At 40.2% G+C, this 24481-nt stretch overlaps 1 protein-coding gene across 1 annotated transcript in view; it reads left to right on the top strand.

The window, feature by feature from the left end:
* The first annotated feature begins 1167 nt into the window (after positions 1–1167).
* The window catches only part of si:ch211-107n13.1 (uncharacterized protein LOC798535 homolog), a 39550-nt gene continuing 16236 nt past the window's right edge, over positions 1168–24481 (top strand). Inside the window, exon 1 of the mRNA XM_034174117.1 lies at positions 1168–1340. The gene's annotated coding sequence lies outside the window, so the exon portion shown is untranslated. The remainder of the gene's footprint in view (positions 1341–24481) is intronic.

A 24481-nucleotide genomic window follows, 5' to 3' on the forward strand; every position in this document is an offset into this window, starting at 1 on the left:
GTTATTCCTAATGATTCAGAAACTGGAATATTGACCTTAACCCGAATATTAACGGCATGTAAATGTAGCCGCAGTATTGTACTTATAAGTGGTAGAAAAAATTTACCTCAGGTTTTGCTTGTCTTTTTTTTTTTGTTGTTGTTGGTTCTGCTGCCATGTTGTTGTGTGTAAGTTGAATCCCAAACTTCTCTTGGTGCTAAGTGCAGCCTTTGTGGTGAACTCTACCGCTCTTTTTAAGATGGATTTGGACAGAATAGCAGATGTCTTGTGGTGTAACAGCTCTTCTTTGTTCCTCAGAGTATCTGGTTGAAGTGCGTCTGTCTTAATAGAGGATCTTGTGCCTTTTTTGAGATGCTTTTCTGGCATTTAACGTTTGTCATGTATGTCGGGCATATAGGCTGGTGGGACTGAGCTTCTTCTGTCTGCACCAAATGTTGAACTTGATCCATTTGATGTTTTGATGAAACTCATTAAAAGTCACTGCTTTTTTTTCCCCCAGTCTGCAATTATGTAGTAAATTGTGAAAACAAGTTTTGAAAAAAGATTTAGACTAAAATGAAGTAATTTATTAGTTGTAGTAGTTGTAATCCAATCAGTATTATATAATAAAGTATTCAGTGAAAAATAATGTGGAACTAGTTTACAAAATATGAAAGTGGTACATCTTTAGGTCCTTTTTAAACTTTATTTAAATAAAGACATCAGTATACAAACAGTAAATGTATCAGTTTTTAGCACGGTGGATTAGTGGTTAGCACAGTTGCTTCACAGCAAGAAGGTCTTGGGTTTGATTCCATCCTGTGGCCTTTCTGTGTGGAGTTTGCATGTTGTCCCCTGTTTGTGTGGGCTTCCTCCAGGTGTTCCAGCTTCTTGCACTTTTAAAGACATGCAGGTTAGGTGAAATGGAAACGTTATAATTGTCCAGGTCTCCTTTGTAAAAGAGATCTCGATCTGAATAGGACTCACCTGGTTAAATAAAGGTTGAATTAAAAAAATAAATAGACAAATACAACCAAAATGTAAAAAAAAAAAATACACTGTCAAAACAATTTTCCACACGGGAGATCGATTAAATACATTTTCGTGATAGGATTTGTTTGGAGCTTTAGGTGGCAGATTGATGACGTTTTCAGACTTTTCAACCTGCCCCACTCGGCGGAGGGAGGGTGAGAGAGGAGTTTATGGTGCTGCTGCCGTGCAGCGGTGCGTCATTGTGCCAACACTGCACGCAGAGCGCACAGCGCGCAGCGCAGCGCCACGCGGACCCGCGCCACTCCGTCACCTAGAGGATCGCCCCACGATTAGCGGATTTATAAGAGTGGATACGGAGAAAGAACGAGGTGAGAAGCGATAACCATTATGTCACTATTTAAAAAACAAAACAAACAAACAAAAACAGCAACAGCGACGATTGAAAGAGTTTTTCGCACCGATCGTGTTGATTTCTGAACCGATTGCTTCCTTCAGTAATTCTGAGTGATTCTTTTCCGCTTCTGCTCTCAAATTGTGCTTTTTACGTGAGGAACAGTAAACCTGTGGCTTGTGTGGATTTGAGAACAGACGTGGTTCTTTTCAGGGAGTGTTTGTTGTTTTAAAATAGAGGATCACTGCAGCCTGTCTGTCTGTCTTCAGATTCAAGTCGGAGATCTTTCTGCCTGAGAGCTTTATGATTGAGGCTGATGTCCTATCAGGACAATTCTCAGTGATGGATTGACTGTGATGGATGTCAGAGTGAATGCAGCAGGATGATCCATAATCAGCACTGCAGGAGGCTGCCGAATGCACCTCAAACACTTTGTGGAGAAGTTGACATGTGCAGTATTTCACAGTCCGCCGTGTAAACCTATATCAGGATTCTATGATTTCCCCACTCAAGGGGTCCAGACATTAATAGCTGCATGGTATGGATAGAGAGAAAGAGAGAGAGATGGGGAGCAGCAGGTTTATCCATCTTAACTCTGCTCCACTAAATATTTACATCTTGCTGAAGTCTAAGGAGCAACCCAAATGAGCGGCTGACTTCCAAACATCTAATTAGAGAAGAAAGTTTGGTAATCTGAAATTTAGCTCAGCATTTTCCTACCAGTTTGTTGATTTATGGCAACTAGAAGGGCACTTGGGAGAGCGCGCAAATCTGCCAAATCGCAGCATAGTGTAAAGCCAGTTTGGAATCAGGCTATGGATTTTGGAAGTCTTATGGACCATGTCCGAGTACACAACCATCAAATGTGTGTGTGTGTGTGTGTGTGTGTGTGTGCGTGCGCGCGCCTGTGGACCTCTGTGACATCACAAGGCAGGGTTTTCAAGACATTTAAAGAAAGGGATTGAAGTAAAAAGTCTTGCATTACATAGAGATCACCACCTAACTTTAATAAAGTCATGACAAGCTCCACCCATCCCATCTTCATTGGTAAAGTAAACATCATACACATCATCAATTTCAATTTCTTTAATTTTATATACCGCCAAATCACAACAAAGCTGCCTCAAGGCACGTCACACAAGTAACGTCTAACCTTACCAACCCCTAGAGCAAACACACAGGTGACAGTGGTAAGGAAAAACTCCCTCTGATGATATTGTGGAAGAATCCTCAAGCAGACTAGACTCAGAGGGGTGACTCTCTGCTTAGACCATTCTAACTGTTACAAGTTTTTGTTTTTTTTACAAAGCTGAAGAAACAGAAAACAGGAAATCAAAACAACATGACATAATAAAAGAATGTGTCTTTGAAGAGAAGTGCACACAGGTAGTTTCTCCACAGGCTGTGGTCATCCAGCATTCCTCACGGCGTCAGTGGGCCTGTTCCCGTGGCAATCATAAAGTCTAAAGATGTCATTTTTACCATAAAATATGTTTTGGATGTCTTCTCCATTATTATGTATACGGTGCGCTGCAAAGACCGTCGTGTTGCGGTGTGGAATATGGACTTTGAAGGTACATAGATGAACGCTGTGCACCACCTTGAGCTTCGTGCCATTCTATGTCGTGCAGCAAGTCAGAGAAATTACTCTGGGGGGGAGCACACAGGATGATCTGTGCATCAAATGCATCTTCTTTTGTTGTGTTATGTTCTGTTTTGTAAAAACCTTGTACCTGTTAGAATGGCCTAAGCAGTGGGTCACCCCACTGAGCCTGATCTGCTTGAGGTTTCTTCCTCATTATCATCAGAGGGAGTTTTTGTTACCACTGTTGCCTGTGTTCCTGCTCTAATTGCTGGTAAATTTAGTCCTTACTTGTGTGAAGTGAGTTGAGGCAGCTTTGTTGTGATTTGACGCTATATAAAGTAATTAAATTGAAATTGTGCAGACTATGTGATGTCAAACATCTTAAAATCACACTTCCCTTTTATTCTACAGTGTGCACAAAAAGTGGGAACATCATATTCACCCATGGTAAACCAGGTCAGAGCAGTCTTGCATGAATTATTGTGTTTGCTGAGCAACACCAGGACAAAATTAAAATCTTGACAGTTAAGATTTCAGATTTAACTTAATTTTTCTCCTCATTGGTGTCATTTTGTTGTTACTTTTTCTTCTCTGTATCTTAATCATCTTTGTACCAAAGTAGCTCTACTGCCTCAGTGGTCGAGGAAGGTATTGCGGTTTGTTGACGTATGTAAATTTTGGATGATGCAAAGGTTTGTAAGAGCTTCTTGGCATCACTGTGTCTGTATGTGATGCAGAACAAAAGCTTTCTGCTATTAAAACACAAAGTATGGCGTGCTTCATATTTCCACATAACATTTCTGAACGGGTCGGTGTAATGACTCAGAAGAACACATTTGCTATAAATATATTCAGTCCAGGAGCCTCTGGCAGAGCATCAGCAGTGCTGTGAGGTCTTTTGAGAGAAACAACCATCCAGCTCTTAAAAAAAAGCTGGAAAAAACACATGGATTTCAAAAATGAGCTCAAAACAAACAGCCCTCTACATTTTAACTGATTATTCATGCTGAAATCGTCAAAATAAATGATACTATAAATGGTAAAAATGACAAACCATTTTACAACGCTGCATAAACATGTTTTTCTCTGCCACTTGAAAATGCTACTGTATTGTTCAACTGGCTAACTACAAATAATTCTATAAATAAATAGAAAGTGAAATGGTACTTTTTTGAAATCGTATTCATTCATTTAGTTATTTGGCCAGTGTGATTTTGAAAACAATTTAAAACAATGATTTGTTTAATATGACTGGGAAACTAAAACTAAATGCTTAAAAAAGGATTAAAATCATTGAATGCAAAACAGTTTTTTCAGTCCATCCAGAAAATGTTGCCAAGATTGATCGATCGATCTATCTATCTATCTATCTATCTATCTATCTATCTATCTATCTATCTATCTATCTATCTATCTATCTATCTATCTATCTATCTATCTATCTATCTATCTATCTATCTATCTATCTATCTATCTATCTATCTATCTATCTATCTATCTATCTATCTTCAATAAATTGTTTAAATTCTGGCATTGTAAATTGTAAATTCCTTGAGGGTCAGACTTTCATTTTTTTCTTTGCCCCTCATAAGCCAGAAGGTGAGTGAGAAGCTGTTGATGGATCCTCTGATGGGACAAAAAGCAAATTCACATCACACACAAAAACTGCAAACCACAACTTTCGAAATTTAGAAGCAACTCCAAAACAGCAATCCCAAAAGTGTGTCTTAACAAGATGACATGGCAACACTGAGCGTCATTACTTGACACCTCCAAATGCAGATAATGTCACACGTCCTTATGTGATTATATATCGTTCAAAATAAGCCTGAAGTAGCGCTAAGACAGTGCGCCTGAGGGTTTACAAGAACAACAGTAAATTGGAGGCTTCCAGCGTCAGTCTGTGATCCACCCACTCTAACACTGGAAAGACAAAGTAAAGACTTTGCCTCTTTCATTGACAGTATCCCCCACGCAACCACCTTGACCCCCCCTACCCTGAGTCCGACCCCGCGGATACGCTTAAGGCTACTGGGCCCTGAGGTGGTTTGACCAGTGTGTTCAGGAGCATAAACACTTTAGAAACCAGACTAAACAGACCACACGTCTTCCAAACACATTCAACCTCAGATTCATAGGTAAACACATCTCTTTGGCCTGTGAGTAGGGGCAGTAGGTTTGATTCATGTCTATTGGCTCGCCAGGTGGAGATTTTGTTAAGGGTCTGTGGCGCATTAATGATGTGGCTCATGCACGGGCAGTCATGGCACTTCACTCTTATTTGTGATTATTCATTGTGAACCCTCACACAGTTGGGAACCGTAAAATCTTTAGGGTGTAATGCTCGTAACCCTCAAACGCCCGAGTGGGGTCATTTATGACTCCCGGCATATATTTTTGTGCACGATTTTTTAAAATTTTAATTGGAAAAAAAGCTTAGGAATTTGCCAATCTATTTGTCCTGCATTTGTTCATAGAATTTTGTACGGATCGGCCGATCTATGTGGCAAGTATAATCCAAAGTTGTGCGGGGTCACTTATGACCCTGGGAAGATCTGTGAGATTTTTGACATTATAGCTTGTATTGTAATTTGCCAATTCTAATCATTATATTTTACTGTTTTGCAAGGAATCATGGCCAACAGACCTAGAATAGAGCGATTCACAGCTGCACAAGCATTGAGACTGATTCTTAATGTCCAGAGTGATGATGAAAGGATGATGGATAAATATATTATAGAGAGAAATAAATATGAAGAACCCTAAGACAATCATTTATATAAAAGTATTCTAATATAAAGTCAATGGGGTCATAAATAACCCCCTTTGGTCATATTAGTTGCTAAAATAGCTTGGTTGCTTGAGGGTTAATAACTGGAAATCATATGGCAGATTTAACAAATGATCAAACTTGAAATTTGAAAAATAAATTTCATTATTGTAGGGGTGTAACGATACAAAAAAATCATGGTTCGATACGTACTTCGGTTTTGACGTCATGGTTCAGTTCATTTTCGGTACAGTATAGGAACAAAATGCAAAACCTAAATTTGCTTGTTTAAACCAACAATTTATTGTAACATTATACAAACATGAAAACAAAATAATTGCAAAGCCTGGCAATAAGTTAAATAAAATGTTTTCAAATAAACAACAAATATGTCGATTTCCTGAAAACTGCGCTCCTCGAGGTGTGAATAAATACATACACACAGTGTAAATATAAGGTCTTACCTGTGCGTTTTAGTGAAGAAAACACTTTGCATTGTCAGATACAGTTAGCAAAGCGGAACCTTCTCCCCCCTCTTTCCCTACCACTTCTCTGTGTTGGCGCAACAAGTCTAAAAAGTCACAGCGTATCAATAACGTCTCATTACCAAAGCCTCCATGCAATCCTGGCTCACATGTGATGAAATCTCAAGAAAACGTTAGAAAATGACTCACTTCTCCGTGTGGAGACACCATGCGTGCAAAATTTCCTGTATATTTGTTTTTGTAAATTGGTTTGTCAATTGTATTGTTAGCATGGCCCAAACAGAGGGTCACCCCTTTGTGTCTGGTCTGCTTGAGGTTTCTTCTTCAAATCATCAGAGGGAGTTTTTCCTTACCACTGTTGCTCTGGGGGTTAGTAAGGTTAGACCTTACTTATGTGAAGCGCCTTGAGGCAACTTTGTTGTGATTTGGTGCTATATAAATGAAATGAATTAAAATAAATTAAATTTGCTTGCAAACAAATTCAACAGACATGTTTCCAAGCTAGCTACATGCTAGCTAGCCAGGTTTAACATTGTCTGATACTTTTGGAGAATGCATTATTTGCCCCCAAACAAATAACTTGTTTTCAAGGTATAGTACATTAGATTAGATAGAACTTTATTAATCCCTTGGGGAGACTCCCAAGAGATAGCTATTCTAAGTGTAAAGCACTTTTGTTTTCTTAGCTAGCTCTTTTTATTCCCTGGATAAAGTAGCTCCGATAGTAAGCCTTCTTGCTTTGGGTCACCACAGCAGATCCGATAAGCTATCACTGAAAGCACATGTCACATTTATGCGTCATGTTGATGAGTGGATACAAATTTGGTGGAAGGTAGCCTCAAGAGACAAAAATGCACCATTCATTAAAAATAATATCTGTCTTTCCCCAAATTTGTATCCACCCAAGGGCCATTCACACCAAGCATCCAGACGTGTGAGGGGAGGGGATAGGGGAGGTGATGGTCTAGTGGTTAAGGTGTTGGGCTTGAGTCCAGAAGATCATGGGCTCAAATCCCCGCCTGACTGGAAAATCACTAAGGGCCCTTGGGCAAGGCCTTTAATCCCCTATTGCTCCCGGTGTGTAGTGAGCGCCTTGTATGGCAGCACCCTGACATCGGGGTGAATGTGAGGCATAATTGTAAAGTGCTTTGACCGTCTGATTCAGATGGAAAAGCGCTATATAAATGCAGTCCATTTATGTGTCATGCATCACTCTAAATACCATTATTTTCAATGAGAATCTTCAAGTAAATGCCACGCTGCCACCAACCTTCTCAATGCTACTCCACATTACATGAGCATGGGTGGTAAACTGGGAACCTTCTGCTCTGGACATAAGGGCACTAAACATGAAAATGTCTCAAACGTTTGCCAAAGTAGCTTTGCAAATTATTCACAAGAACTCTCAAGCATTTTGTCATTCGATTTGATTGTCATTTGATTGAAATTTGCTAAATTGCAAAATGCTGGTATTTCCAATCACTCTGGATCAACTGTTGTCTTCGATTCAAGTTTTAATTTGTTGAAAGTGGAGTTTCACAGATGTGATATGGCTTGTATTCTTCGCCTGGAAGCTAATATGAGTCATATAGCTCATAAACGTAGACAGTTGACATCAATACATCATCACAATAACATTTAGACACAACCTACAAATCATACAGTGTGACTGGATACCTGGCTGGAAAAATAAGGTGTGGAGCAGTTGGAAACATCGTCAGCCCCTTTCCCTCCCAATGCTTTCTTTATTTATGTGACAATGTGCTAATTTTCCAGTGCTAATAAAAAAAAAAGGCTCCATCTGTGTTTGAGGTTGCTCCCAGTGGAGCAGATGAGAATATTTCCGGCTGTTAGAGCGCAGAGCGCCCACAGGCACAGAGCTGCTCACTGCACAGTCTGTCCCGAGTGTTGACAGCACACACCACTGACATCACTAACGTGACTAAATGAAATGTGATGTCAGCCTTTGTCAGTGTCCACAGTAAACTGGTTAAATCTTAAGACTGGTTTGGTTTTCTATCCACAATAAGTTGTTTCACCCCCAACGATTGATACACATGAAGACCACTGATCTTAAAGTGCTCATATTCATCAAGATAATATATTTACAACAGGGCCCTTAAGAACAGATAATTAAGAAGATGTTTAGCATTTTTCAACGTAGTCTCTATTCTAACATGTTTTGGAGGTTATCTTTACATTTATTGTGAAAGTAAATTTAATCAGCACATTATTTGTTTAGAATGCAAACACTGCTGCAGACGAACTGGCTAATTCAGGTTATTGAACTGGACAATAAGAAACACTCAGAGTAAATCACTTCTTCAGAGGCAAAGAGGCTAACTGTATCATCATAAGGAGTTTATGTATAATGAGGAGAACAGGCATAGGTGTACCCATGTACGGTAACTGTCTGTGCAACCAGAAACTTCTCATGATGTTTTCATCTGTTCAGTAGTTACGGTTTTGGCGTTCTAAATAAATAACACACCATGGAATATGATGTTTGCAGATTACATTGTGATCTGTAGTGAGAGTAGAGAACAGGTTGAGTTGAGTATGGTAAGGTGGAGATATGCTCTGGAGAGCAGGGGAATGAAAGTCAGTAGAAGCAAGACTGAGTACATGTGCATGAAAGAGAGAGAGCCCAGTGGAATAGTGCGGTTATGAGGAGTAGAAGTGGTGAAAGTAGATGAGTTGAAATACTTGGGGTCAACTGTCCAAAGTAATGGAGAATGTGATAGAGAGGCGAAGAAGAGAGTGCAGGCAGGGTGGGGTGAAGAAAAGTAGCAGGAGTGATTTGTGACTGAAGAATATCTGCAAGAGTGAAGGGGAAAGTTGACAAGACAGTAGTGAGACGAGCTATGTTGTACGGCTTAGAGACGGTGGCACTAACAAAAAGACAGGTGGCAGAGCTGAAGATGTTGAGATTCTCTTTGAGGGTGATGAGAATAGACAGAATTAGGAAGGAACATATCAGAGGGGCAGCTCAGGTGGGAAGGTTTGGAGACAAAGTCAGAGAGGCAAGACTGAGATGGTTTGGCACAGTTTGACATGTGCAGAGGGGCCCAGGGTATATAGGGAGAAGTATGATGATGATGGAGCCACCAGGCAGGAGGAGAAGAGGGAGGCCAAAGAGGAGGTTTATGGATGTGGTGAGGGAGGACATGCAGGTGGTTGGTGTGACAGAGGAAGATACATAGGACAGGGTGAGATGGAAACGACTGATCTGCTGTGGCGACCCCTAATGGGAACAGCCAAAAGTGGAAGAAGAATTATATTCATTTTTGTCCCGAGTGAAAAAATGATCTCCAAAATCTCGATCTTTGGCTGCAAAATATCAATAAAAAATATGACACATACAGTGATGTGATACAGTGCTGTTCAAAATTCTTTGTAAAACTATATTTTGAAATACAGATTTTATATTATGTTTAAAAACTGATGTAAATTATCTAATTTTGTATGATCTGGATATTTAATTAAATGTTAGAAGTTATTCCCCAATAGCCAAAGAAAAATTATTTAATTTCCTGAAATAAAAAAAAAAAAATCCAGATGTAAAATATGGGAAAATATATGATAATCATATATTCCTGAAGATATATATCCCACAAATACATAATTATTGGCATCCTTTGTTGAATTTTCAGTTAATCATCACTCTTACAGCTGCCTTTCTTTAAATAACTCAAGGTATCAACATGAACATTTCAAAGTGGACTTCAACCACATCAACCATTAAGAAATGCAAACAGTACAGTAAATAGTAAAAACACTCAGTAAAAACTGAGTGACTGTGAAAGAAGCAGACGAGTGAGGGAAGCCACCAACATACCCTTGACAGCGCAAAAGTTGCTACAGTCTTCTGTGGATGTAATTGAAGAAATTGTGCAAAGTGCATCTTTTATTTGTTGCATCAGTACTTACAAAAAGACCACGTCTTCGTGGAGTGGAACAGAAGTTTTTCTTTAAAAAGACAAGAGACATTTCAGGTCCACTGTGCCTGAAGGCACACGGGAGACTTGAGCTGAGATTTTCTCTGTTATCTTGTGTTCAAATCAAAGTTGCAGAATGTCCACAGAACATTCAGTCAGATAGGCTGCCCGTATGTGACCGTGAACTCTCCTGATAGGCTACCACGATGACATGTCACTGACCTTTGATTTAATACTGTGACCTTGCAGTGTGTCATCTGTCAGTTTTCACTTTGTGTTGTTTTTAAAAGTCCACAAGTTTGTAATCTGATTGCTTTGAATCATATTGTTGACTGCGGAGAAGAAGCGGAACCCTCAAGATTTTTTTTTTTATTATTTTTTTTTTTACAGTTTCAGCTCACAATGGGGCACTAATATATTTCTTATCAGTGATAGTTCAGGTGTTCCAGTCAAGGTCCTGCTTTCCTCTCAATGTCGTCTTTATTGTTGTTATACACATACGTTACATACGTATATAAGGGTCACGGGGCAGTCATTGGGCACGTGGCGGGGTACACCCTGGACAGGCCGCCACTCTGTTGCAGGGTCGACACACGTTCACACTCCCATTCATACCTGTGGTCAGTTTAGAGTCACAAATTCACCAAACCTACGTGTCTTTGGAGATGAGAGGAAGATGGAGCACAGGGAGGAAACCCACACAAACACAGAGAGGATCATAGAGAGACTGTAGTATAGATTTGTGTGTGTGTGTGTGTGGGGGGGGGGGTTACAGACATAATCACATCTTACCCACTGAGTTTTGATCTTGACCTCTGACCTTTAATTAGTTTGCACTGACCTTTAATCTTGGCCACTGACCTTCTAATCCTAATAAATGTTCTTTCATTTTGACCGCTAACCTTTCTCCCGATCACTGATTTTTATCTTGTCTGCTGAACTTTGATCCTGATCACTGAGCTTTGATCTTGACTTCTGACCTTTAATCTTGGCCACTGACCTTCTAATCCTGATCACTGAACTTTCATCTTTAACCGCTAACCTTTCCTCCTGATCACTGATTTTTAATCTTGTCTGATGAACTTTGATCCCGATCACTGAGCTTTGATCTTGACTTCTGACCTTTAATGTTTTTTAATTGATCTTTAATATGGACTGCTGACCTTTAGAACCCCATCACACATAGCATGGGGCCGAATCACGTCCGAATGATGAGTCAACCCACATCCGAAAAATGTTGAGGTGCGGTCTGAAAACGTCTGACAGCAGTCTGAGAGCAGTCAACATGGGCGGGCCCATTCGTGCAGCTGCCTTTAATGTTTTTTACATGAAAAAAACACTCGTGGCGCAGTCCAGGTGGGACACCCATCAAATGGCAGTCAATTTGCAGTCTGAGCGCAATCCCATTGCAATCTACATATTCGTCATAACAACATTCGGAACAATCTTATTGTTTTCTCACTGCGTGGGTTGCGTGTATTTATGTACTTGTGTGCGTGTGTGTGTGTGGGGGGGGGGGGGGGTTGTGCGTGTGTGGGGAGCTGTGGTTATTTCTGTTCTTGTGTGGGGGTTTGTGTGTGTGTGGTGGGGAGTAAAGGTTTTTCTAGGATATACATTTATAGACACACACATGCACACTCAAAAAAACTGATGCATTGGATGAACTCAATTCTATTATGAGCAGGATTTCCATCTAATAAATATATGTAGCCCCAACTCAAATAAAGCACAGCCATGCAAGATAATTTAGTTTAATTTAGTTGGGACTACATATATTTATTGGATGGAAATCCTGCCCATAATTTAATTGAGTTCATCCAATAAGTCATTTGTTTGTGTGATACACTCAACTTATGCGGTTGCATGTAGAGACCCCTAAGTTTTGGTGGGAGGCTCAAATTACTAATTAGAGGGGAAAACGCCGGCTGATAATGACATCATCTTCCCTGTGGCTGTGTGTGTGTGTGTGTGTGTGTGTGTGTGTGTGTGTGTGTGTGTGTGTGTGTGTGTGTGTGTGTGTGTGTGTGTGTGTGTGTGTGTGTGTGTGTGTGTGTGTGTGTGTGTGTGTGACTGAGCAGCAGCTGGTTTTAGACATTTGAAGTTCACAATAGTGCGAAACATCAAACAGTTCTAAAACACACACCATGAGGACCGGAGCTCATAGTTAACTTTATTACCCCGTGTCGCCTTGTTTGTGTCTCTGCTCTGTGGGAACCTCTTCACCACCTGCTTTCAGAAATAACTGTGTGAAAAAGAGGACAAACCACAGCTTCACCTAAATCACATACCCCACACACGCTGTGATGAAATAATATCCACAGGCTGATATGAAAATTGGAGCACCATGTTTTCTGTTTAGCACAGTGCCACTGATTGATGCCAGATACCAATCCAACATCTTTTCTCCTGTCTTAACCAATCTGTTAATAGATAATTTATCTGGACCTACTTTGCCCCGTCTATATGTGATCACCCTGTGATTGACTGCCGACCTGTCCAGGGTATACTTTGACTCTCGCCCAGTGAGCCTTAACTGGAATAAGCAGGTTTAGAAATTGAATGAATAAATGGATGTACGTTGCTAAACCTAGCTACTTAACAAAAATCATGAAGTCAAGCTCTGAAACAAATATTCTACTCCCCTAAAGGAAATCATAGCCCACAATATTACTGTTATGCAGTAGAATACCTGGATGTGATTTATTGTTTTATCCAATCTGTACCAGCTACACAGAGGACCCCAGTGCAGAGAACCACAATGACAGAAGGAGAAAGCAGGTTTGTTATCCCACAGGTAGTTAGTTGCACAGGTTATACAGCAGGCAGCAGGTTCGGATGTGAAATAGGCAGTTTGTCAGGCACATAGGTGATTACTCCAACAGGCAGAAGCATTTCTGAGGGAGCAGCAGGGGGTTACCCAAAATACAAGGAGAAAGTCAATGCACACAGTTTAGTCATACCAAGTGACCAAATCCAGGAACATCAGAAAACCTCAAGGAACTTGAGACTGCAACAGGGGTCTGTAACAGAGAAGCAAACCACTGGGAATTCAAACACGTGAAAGCAGGTATGAACCTAGACAATCTGGCGACAAGAGAATGCTCAGGCGGCGGTTATGAAGGCAAGCAAAGGAAGTCAAGCTCCATGGAGTGAATGCAGAAGAGGCGTTAGAATAAAAGCAACAAAGATAGTCCAACTAGTGAATTAACCAAAGAAAACAGAAAATAATAATAAGATCAGCACACACCTACCTCTCATAGTTTGTTTTTCAAAACGGATTATTGCCGGTTTGTTTTTAATGAAAGTTTGACTGTTTCATTCATCTCTCATGGTAGATGCTGAATTCTGCACTGTTGAGTATTTGAATGAGTTTTAGCTCCTTTACTAACAAAATAAATTTGCACCAAATGTTCTTATCTAACTCTGGAAGCACAAACAACAAAGTTGTGATCCGGACCCAAACATCATCCTTCTTTTGTTACATCACACCCGTCTTCATGCGCGCCTAACTCAATCCATAATTCACTGCAGGGATCTAACTCATGAAACATGATCTGACAGTGTTCCGTCTCCTGACGGTCCCATGTGCGTGGGTGACAGCTGTGAGAGCAGCTCTTCCTCCATTGTTGTCGCATCCCCATAATTGTTCACAGCCCATCGGGCACCTCGGTAGCTATGCCACATCGCATCACACTCGGCCATGCCGCACAGTGTCCGCTCATCCATGAGCAAGACGGCACAGCAGTGGACATATTCCCATCCACATTTGGGAGGGCATTGGAGCGCTGACACAGGCCTCAGGAGAGCCACGCTAATTCCTCCGGCATCTCCAGATGTTTTGAGATTCTGACAGGAGTAAGGGGCGGAGGAGGGGGGGAGTACACAGGGTTTTTTTCCGTGGCACTTTGGGGTTGTTTGTGGGAAGCAGGTCAGTCGATCGGTAATGAAAGAAGACAGCTGGCGGGGTCGTCGGAGGTTAACAGCTAAGTGTGGATGGCAGTGAGGAAACACAACAACCTATGGGAGGATCTGTGTGTGAGAAATCTTTCATAGGTGATTCTTTTTCAGAGAATTTGGTCTTAGGTTTTATTGTGAGAAAGTTAAAAAAGATCATGGTTCAGATTATGTATTAAGGTGTCTCGTGGTGCACAGGTGGCTTAGAACTGGGGCCTTTTTGGTTGTGAAATAGGTGTGCTATCAGCATACTGTTAAGCACAAGGAAAATACATTTTATTAGCTATATACAATATTGTATAAGCCTGCTTTTCAAAGCTGGGAGTGACAAAGGTTAGAGGTTAGGATTAAAAACAACACATGAGCAAGACACATAAAGAAGTGGTCAAGACAAAGTGTGAGAGAGACAGGAAGTGACCTTTTCTTGTGTGTGGTAAAGCACATTTTTTAACATGTCTGCTAGAGGTCATTTTTAGCTAACTTTAAGATAACTTGCTATCTTGCTTGCATAAATGACCTATAGATCATTTACTTGATTGCGGACCGTCTCTGTTAAAGGTATTACAGTAGCAAGCTGAAAAACTTAAAAAATGGGATTTCCCCTCAGTAAATAGCCTTACAGTCCTGATTGCAAATATAAACGAACCAATTTTGTATAATTAGAATATTCTTTAAAAAATTCAGAGATACTGAACAATTAAAAAAATACTTTCATGTACTAAAATTTAACAAATAAATAAATAAGAAACAGACATAAAATGTACATATTTAGGTTTTTATACCTACTCCTGTATATTATATAGTACCATATTTATTGTATATGTTGTTTTTACCCTTAATATTTAAATATAACTTATATATATGATGCCTTATCTTTCTTATCTCTTATTATTTATTATTATATATACTTTTTTCTTGAGCTGCTTGGGTGGGTAGGGAGAGTTCCCATGGGATAAAAAAGCTTTTCAACCTACCATCCCATGGTTCTCAAGATCAGGCACCTAAGTGGCTCTACTCTACTCTTTTCTACTCTTCCATTTTACTCTTCCTTTTTAGATATTTAGATATACCTTAGTATACTGGCATAGTTCCACCTTAGAAATGGAATATAATATATAAGATATACCTTACTGAATTTTCATGTAACACTGTTAGTGTCAAACGTTTGATTCACTTTAAAGCCAGTTTTCTTTCAACAGCTCAAGGGATATGCATGAACATTTACAAGTCACTGAATACATAATATAAAATATATAATGTAAAATAATAAAAATAAATCATATAAAATCAAGGATGCTTTATCATTAATAATAATGAGAAGATTTTTAAAGAATAGAATTTAAACTAGAAAAAGAAATGTACAAAGATTAAAAGAATTACAATAAATTGAAAAAACAAGAGAAAAATACAAAAATATATCAATCATTTAGAAATACAAACAGTGATCATGCCAGAAGATGGCAAGTGAGAGAAACTATCAAAACACATGACAACACTGAAAGAGTTATAGACTTCTCTGGCTGTGAGTGTACAAACTTTGCATAGTACGATTTCATATGTTGCACAACCATTTACACACCTTTGTGGTGGAGTGGAACAAAGACAGACACGAAATTTCAGCTACAGCTTGCCAAAAGGCAGGAGAGAGGGTCCGATTTAATTTTGTATTAATTCTGGCCAGGACTGTGTTATCCATTCAGAAAACTACAATAGCTCAGTATTTCATAAATATCTCATTACCAGCAATCATGGACATTATAATTTTATACCTGTCAGTTTATTGGTTGGTTCTCTGACAAGAATGCATAAATATTAATAAACCAGTTTTCATTATTTATGGTTGCAGTCTGCATTAAGCAGCAAATATTAGAATAGAAACCATTACATTTTGGGGCAAATCCCGATTGAGGCGCATATCAAAGAAAAATTTAAATAATTATTTGTCATAGTGTGATGGGATGTCGTTTAAGGACGGGACAAAGTGACTGTGTAGATTTTCCAGTTAACATATTCATTTTTTTTTTCTTTTTGCTGTTTATTTGTCAGACTTTGAAAGTGATTTTGTCTGACAGAGAGGGACAGATAGCCATGGTGAGGTACTTTAACTGGTCTGGACCTTCAGACATTTTGGTCCGAACCAAAATAGCAGCTGCCTCGTACCATGAATGGTTTTTCTGTCCAGATCACAGTCTGTTGCATTTGTTGTGTCCGGTGGTTTAACCCCCAGTTTATGAGTCCCAGTGAATTAAGTTAAACAAAGTGTCTATGATTGATCATTGTAGATTTAACAAGAGAAGAGCTTGAAAATAGATGTCTTAATATAAATAAAGGTTCTTTTGTTTTAAACCTTATTGTTTTTACGCACAGAAATGCAGCTTGGGCTTCCTATGGTCAGATGTTCACTGCTCATGGCAATATAGCTGTAAACTTTTAACCAGGTGAGTCCCATTGTGATCAAAATTTCTTTTGCAAGGGAGCCCTGCAGAATTATAAAGATTCCAATTCACCTAACCTGCATTTCTTTAAATGTGGGAGGAAACCAGAGCACCTGGAGGAAACCCACACAAACACAGGCAGAACATGCAAACTCCACAGGTGGGACTCGATCCCATGACACTTCTTGCTGTGAGGCAACAGTGCTAACCACTAAGCCATTATGCTTCCCAATCAAGTAAGTCAATATTTACTCCAGAAGTCACTCATGTGGAATGCTTTGTGGAACAAAGTGTTTTAAATGTAGACATACATGCTCCGGGTAACTACACGGACATGTCTGAATCTATGGATAACACTGCAGCAAATGTCTGTAGCCTGCCCAAAGAAGGGTGGACAAAGTCGCTGAAATGTGTCCCAGATGTGACAATCACAACAAGAAGACAATAATTAATAGAAAACATTGACACTGGCAACTGTAATCCTGTGCGTACATTTTTGTCGCAGCTTCATTAGTGAAAATCATTCAATATTACAACAATAAAAATAGCCTGTTGGAAAACTATGTCTGGATTCAAACGTGCTCCACACAAATGATAGCTGTGTTTGTGGGGAAAAGCTGAAAAAACAGCACAGTTGTCATCACGGGGCGTTCTCAGGGTAGATTGTAGAGTGCTATAAAAACACAGTGTTCCATTCATTCATTGAAAACATTCAAGTGTACTACTCCACTCGTCATGAAAAGAAAACACCAACTCAATATTTTTCAGGTGTTTAGAAACAGTAAGAGGTGCACTGTAAGCAGCTGAACTTCACCTCACCTCTTCGACTTTGTCAATGCTCTCTGAGGTCTCAGGGTTACTTGGCCTGCCCTGGTCTCTCTCCAGCGGCTCTTTCAGCAGACACCTCCTGAATTTACCATAATCCAAAGTATCCATATCAGAGAGGTCGTTGGTCTTAGATCTGGATAGCGTCAGGTCCTCCTGCGCCTGTGCTCCAGAGAAATGCTCCCTAGGCATGTTTTAGACTAATATGCATTCAACTCTTTGCCCCAATGCCGACAGTCGAGCTGGGAGTTCATGCTTAGACCCTGTTCAGACCGGGGTGTGCAAAGCAGATAGATTTTGTGAGATTTATTTATTATGTATGCGCAATATTTATGCACCACTGAGCATGCACATACAATGTAAGAACTGTTATTATAATGGCTGAGTGGATCCTTGACATTTGATTGGTGCTTTGTATGTCACGTGACATGGATTATTCATCCCATTTGTGTTGCGTTGCATTTAGTGCGCAATTTGGTTCCATTTAGTGTGCAAATTTGGTTCCATTTAGTGTGCAAATTTGGTTCCATACATTTTGTACCAGTGCACGCTGCGAACCCCACCCACTAGTGGGGGCAGTGTTTATCTATACATGTGGAGTTTGTTTTCCTGATGGACGACGATTTGAAGGAGCTAATTGATGGTGCTAATTCTTCTAAAACACACACACGCACACACAAAAATAAATCCACTACGCTGTAAGCCGTCTGAAGGCATAAAGAGCTGTTAGGATGAAAAGCTGGACTAATTTCTGACGTGATTTTTTCACTGCACTGAGGAAGTACACAGTCCTTTTTTTTTTTTTTTTTTTTTGTGGTGCATGGCATCACAGACTATTGCTTTTGCAATTTGACTGAGAATAATTTTGTACTCCTATTTAAAGTTTGTGTTGGACTGTTAAGCAGCAGTGACACACCAAAATGTAAGTCCCTTTTCTGTTGTCCATAAATTAAGACAATTATGTAAAACAAATGAAGGTTTTTACATTTTTTCAATGGAATGAATATGTAAGCTGGAATGTACCATTCAACGAGGTGAACATTCCAGCTTTCACCTCATGAAATATTTGTACCATTGAACTCATAAACATTCATTATTTGTATACTCCTGAACGATGGCGCTAAAACACTTTAAGAGGGAGCCCATACCCAACAACTAGCTCATTAATAATTAGTAATTCTAATGCAATTACATTTGTTCCACAAATCTGTTTGGTTAATCGTGTGAGATTTCAGACCATAAAATATCGAGTAGACGGTGGCAAAATATTCAACCGTTTCACATTTGATGTATTACTTCGCACCCTGACCGCTTTCCTCCACAGATGTTAACATTTGACCATTTCACATTTGATGTACTATTCTGCACCCTGACCGCTTTGCTACGCAGGTGTCAATAATGGCGCTGTCAGCTGAGATCTCAGAAACTAGTGCAGCGACGATGCTGCCGAAATAAGTGGATTTACTGGATTTAACTGGATTGATTGATAGATTTACCATGGATTTAGCTCAATGCAGCTGACGAGATGGAGAAATCTGTGGGTCTACACACAGAATTTCCAGTTTGGCATGAAGACGAGCCGACCACACCCTTTCACAATGATTTGCTGACTGAATTACTTACAGAAAAATAAACCGTGCAAACGATGGAATTGTATTAGAATGGGAATAACCCTGTTGTGTCTGATGATTTGCGGACATTCATGTTGGATTACAGTCACAAATATCTGTTTTTAAAACTCAATTTGTGACGGTAAAATCTAGCATGAACGTCTGCAAATCATCAGACACAACAGGGTTATTCTTTAAGCATTAAGTAGCTATTCACTAGGAATAAGTGAGTTTACTAGGTAGTGCTTGAACCATGACAAAATAATAGAAGAAATGGAGGAGCTCAGTGGTGACAATCAACATACAAAAAACAAAGAAATTGCTTTATTCATAAATACTGCATATAATCTGTTTGGGGGAAATGACATGCCAAGCTATGCTAATACACTTAAACCTAAGAAACTTTATTGAAAATAGCAAGTGTACAACCAAGTATGCAAATATAGAAAGCAGAACAGAGGAACGAAAGTCCAGGGGTATCAAAAAATATTATATTCTCCCATAATAAAGTAAAATCTCTATAGACAATGGTCAATGATAAATTTACTGAACGCCAGGCTTCTTCTTCTGCGCACTGTGTGTCACTGCCCCCAGTGGTGACATAGGTATCCTGCATTGTAGAACCAGCCAAATTTGTTAATAACTTTTATAATAAGGAGTAGTGGAGCATTTTCTGTCAGTAAAGAAGTTGAATGTTGTGAATCTGCTCAGACTCAGGGAAAGTAAATCACTAATGGCACATCGCAGCATGGGGGTTGGACGGGGGATGTCTTTAGTATCTCAGATGACCCAGTGTTTGGGGACACATCACAGCTGGAGCACTTTGAAGCCAAACTGACCCCCAACAACCCTATTCTAAGTGATCAGATGTTGGTGCTAACCTTCTCCTGCTAGCTTCATAAACGTGTTTGGAATAATTCTGCAAATGTGTGAATGCCCTTTTGGCAACATGGTGCATTTGTGTGAAAACAGGGTGGGATTTCGCATGAGTTACATTACTTGTGTTTATTTTTGTCTGCTTTGTCACTTCTGGTTTGAATTTGTTTTCTTTATCCAGCTTCCCTAAGATTAGCTTCAACAAATACATGAAACAATACTCATGATTATAACTTCCTTTCATCAATGTAGTGACTTTTAATTGTGATATATTTTTTGGTCTTTTCACTCAACTTTTCAAAAAATCTTTAAAGGTTTTTTTTTTGTCACTCAGAATCCTATGGGATTTCTATCAGAAACTGGAGCATTTTCCTATAGAAATTCCTATAGTAATTTATATAGGTTATTATTTTCCCTGTAGGATTCTTAAAGTAGTACGTTGGTTGTGGCAGAGTTATGAAGCAGTATTTCAGCAGCTTAAATGTGTAGAGTTGTGGGAAAGTTGCCACAGTATTGTGGAGAAACGTTGTAATACACCATACCTACAATGTTTATGCAAAGTTTTTATTGTACTCCAACCTTGATACAACTGGAATCTGTTGGTATTTAACTGGAAAATAATTAGTAGGTTTAACTCTAATAATACTCATATGTTGAAAGCCATGTTTATGTGCCTTTAAAGTCACAGAAAATCTTCCACACCTGCAATCAGGACTGAAGCAAGGACTCACACACCCGTCTACTGCTCCACCATGGCTCTCAATAAGGACAAATGGTTCAGAGTGTTAAACCTCAACCCAAATGCAATGTTACATTTATGTAGTGTTTCCTATGTACACAGGTGATAGAGTAAGTGTGATAGGAACCCTAAGGATTCCATCCGTCCATCTTCTAAACCCACTTACTGTATTCCAGTTCAGACTCACAGGGGTCTGGAGCCTGTCCCAGCAGTCACTGGGCGAGAGGCGGGACAGAATAATAAGGGCCTTTATTGTCATTGTACATACAATGAAATGTGTCTACTGCATTTAACCAATCTTAATTACAGTTAGACACAATATGTGGGCAACCACAGTCCGGCGCCCAGGGACCAACTCCAGATGTAGAGACGCTTCCTTGGTCAAGGACAGAGAAGGGCGCAGACACTAACGAACATGTATTTGACAGTGGGAGGAAACCAGAGCGGCCCAGAGAAAACTCATGCAGACACTGGGAGAACATGCAAACTCCACACAGACAGAACCAGGTGGGAAGCGATCCCAGGATCTTCTTGCTGTGAGGCAACAGTGCTAACCACTAAGCCACTGCGCTGCCCCCTACAAGATTCCAATAGGATTAAATCCAGCAACTATGTGCATGTGCAGAATTCCCTTTAGGATTCCTACAGCAGGGGCAGATCGGTGTGGCGAGTGGTAAAAATCTCTGATGAATGCTGTTTCTGAACAATTTAGTCAGCAACAAGTGACTCAGCTAGATACATTTATACCAGATCATGATTCAGCAAAGTGTAGCACCTTTGATCTTTTTAGATCAAAGGTGTTCACTTTTCCTTTTTCCCCAAGTTGTTGCCAGTGTGTTGCATGGCAGCACTCTGACATCGGTGTGTGAGTGTGTTTGTGTGAATGGGTGAATGTGAGGCATAATTGTAAAGAGCTTTGAGCATCTGATGCAGATGGAAAAGTGCAGTCCATTTACCATTTACCACTTTTTTAGCCACACACATTACAAATGTTCTCTGTTACTTCTCATCATAATGTCATAATAACATTGTTTGCACAACCATGCTCCCCCCCCCCCACCCCTCTTTAAATAATCCTGGATCTGCCCCTGCTATAGGACTTTAAGCCTGGTTCACGCGGCAAGATAATTAGGCCGATATCGAACTCAATCTTCCCCTTCTGACAATCTTAAGGATGCCCCGACAATCGTGATGACGCTAAAGATAATCTTAACAAATATTCCTGCCGTATGTGTGGTGTGTTAACAGCGCTCTGATCTGCTCGTAAGGACGACAGGGACGCTCCGATCGCATATCGGGGATATTCAACATGTTGGATTGTCTTGGCCCAATATCGCTGCGTGTGTTGTGTCCTCCAACCACAAATGAGCACACAGCCTGCTGAATGTGACGTGCAGCCAATTAGAAAGCGAGGTGACGGATGCACGGAGCAGAAAATAAAATCAAAACAGCTGTTCTAACTTACCAGGAAGTCCGGTGGTCGCGCTGTCTCCACTCCTTTAAAGAACACCTTTTCTTTTTCTTTTTGTATTGTTTTTCCCTCTGTTTTAAATAGTCCACAAACTGCCTCTGTTTCTTTACTCTGATGTCACGTTTAATCTCAAGAGATTTTGCAAGATTTCCTGTCTGACCTGGGAATGTTCGTGTGTGAAACCTGTTTGTGTGTGGTGTGTTATCTTTACCGTGTGGCTACACACCACACCGTACGACCAAAACTGTTAGATCTATGATTTGTGTGGTCTCTCAGGTTTTGGAAACCTACAGATAATTTTAAAATCCTGTCGTGTGAACCAGGCATTAGTTTTCCACTGGATTCTTCCATGATTTCATTTTCTTGCTGGATTCCTCCACAGTTTAATTTTCCCGTTGGATTCCTGGGTGCTGGGTTTAATCCTACAGGAATCCCATAGAAATTCCTGTAGTGTTGCTATCAGATTTTATTTCCCTGTTGGATTCCTATGTAGGAGTTTATTTTCCTATAGGAATTCCTACAGGACTCCCACGGGGTTTTATTTTCCTCTAGGCCTTTTTGAGTAAGGTCAGCTCAGATACAGGAGCACAGGTGCTGGATTTAATGCTACAAACCATGTTTTAATCTTTTTTGTTTTCTCTTTGCAAGTCTAACAGCTGACCTGTCTTTTATCACTTTGTTGAAGCAGACGTGTGTCTGCCAGAGCAAAAAAATGTGCCGACTTGATGAAATGAAACATCTGGCAGGCGGCCAGACAGTGCAGTGTTTGAGAGCATTCATACCAGCTGAGAGCTTAATGAGGCCTCATAGTGTGAGAACAGACCTTCTTAATTTAAGTCTTTAGTAGAAGGAGGGACTTGCGCATATCCGTGTCTATGTGCAGCGCTGTATAAACAGCCTCAGGACAGACTTTTTGGAGCAACTGTTACCCTGAGCTTTGAGCTGTAGCTTGTTGCAGTCCCTCATGCTGGCCACATCAGCCATGCTGGCACATAGAGGGAGCAATAGCGGAGCTCATAGTTAACATAACAGTGATGTCCAGAGTGGCCTGCTTGATGGAGCTCAGGTCTGTGTTAGAGGGCTGCATTGGGATTGGGTCCCACGGGAAGCAGTGCGAATCTTGCAGGAGTGGGCGGTCAGAATTTCACTGTTGGTGAGAGTGGGCAGCTAAAAATAAACACTGCCGGAACAGAAGCAACAAGATGACTCAGTCAAAACGCTTTCACGAAAGTGGTCAATGATCTTCTGCTTGCAATGAATTCCCACACCACTATGGTTCTGGTGCTGTTAGATCTTAGTGCTGTGTTTGATGCCGTGGACCACCATAATCTACTCAATGGGCTGTAAAATCATTTTGGGATTACTGGGAATATCCTTGCATGGATGACATACCTGACCAGTCGTTCTCACTGTATTTTGTACAACAACACTACCTCTAACCTTAGTGACATGACTTTTGGGGTTCCACAGGGGTTCGTCTTAGGCCCCCTGCTTTTCTCCCTTTATATAGCACCCCTTAGGCACATATTGTGGTGCTTTTGGATTACCTTTCATTGCTATGCTGATGATACGTAGTTATGTACATGCCGATATCTATCTCATCCACATAAAATCCTTAGAAGATTGCCTTGCATCAGTGAAAAGCTGGATGTCTAGCTCTGACAAGATTGAAATGATGGCTCTTGGTCCAGTGAGACATCGGCATCAAGTTGACCAGCTAACGCTTAGCCTAGGCTCTTGTGACATACATCACACTGACAAAGTGAGGAATATGGGCTAATTTTTGATCCTGCGTTGTCCTTTGACCTCCACATTGGAAATAATACGAGGACTGCTTTCCTCCACCTGCGAAATATAGCCAGTATTTGTCCCATCTTGTCTAAGGCTGAGACCCTGATTTGTGCATTTGTTTCTTCTAAATTAGACTGCTGCAATGTTCTATTTTCTGGTTTACCGCAGTCCAGCATTAGGGGTCTCCAATTGGTTCAAAATGCTGCTGCTAGACTTTTGACAGGAAACAGAAAGTTTGAGCATATTACACCCATTTTGGTGTCTCTTCACTGGCTTCCTGTCCCTGTGAGATCAGATTTTAAGGTTCTGCTACTAACCTATAAAATGATTTACAGACTAGCACCTCCCAACTTAGCTGACCTAATTAAACCCTACGTTCTGGTCCAGGCTCCCCACTCTATTACAGGACCCCACTGTAGGACCCCAGGGCTCTTGATAGACATGAAGGTTTCATATGCAAATGATCCTTTGAGGGAGTGTCTACACTCATTTTTAGGAAAATATAGGCATTGAAACCAAGCTTGTGTATATGATGTTCAAGATTTAGAATGTGTACACAACATTTTTTTTTTTTTTTTTTTTGGTGTCTGTTGGGCCTTTGCTTTGAGTATTATTCAGTTGGTCACTCAGCTCTCAGAT

This window comes from Thalassophryne amazonica, chromosome 7 (assembly GCF_902500255.1).
Source record: "Thalassophryne amazonica chromosome 7, fThaAma1.1, whole genome shotgun sequence".
Lineage (NCBI taxonomy): Eukaryota > Metazoa > Chordata > Actinopteri > Batrachoidiformes > Batrachoididae > Thalassophryne > Thalassophryne amazonica.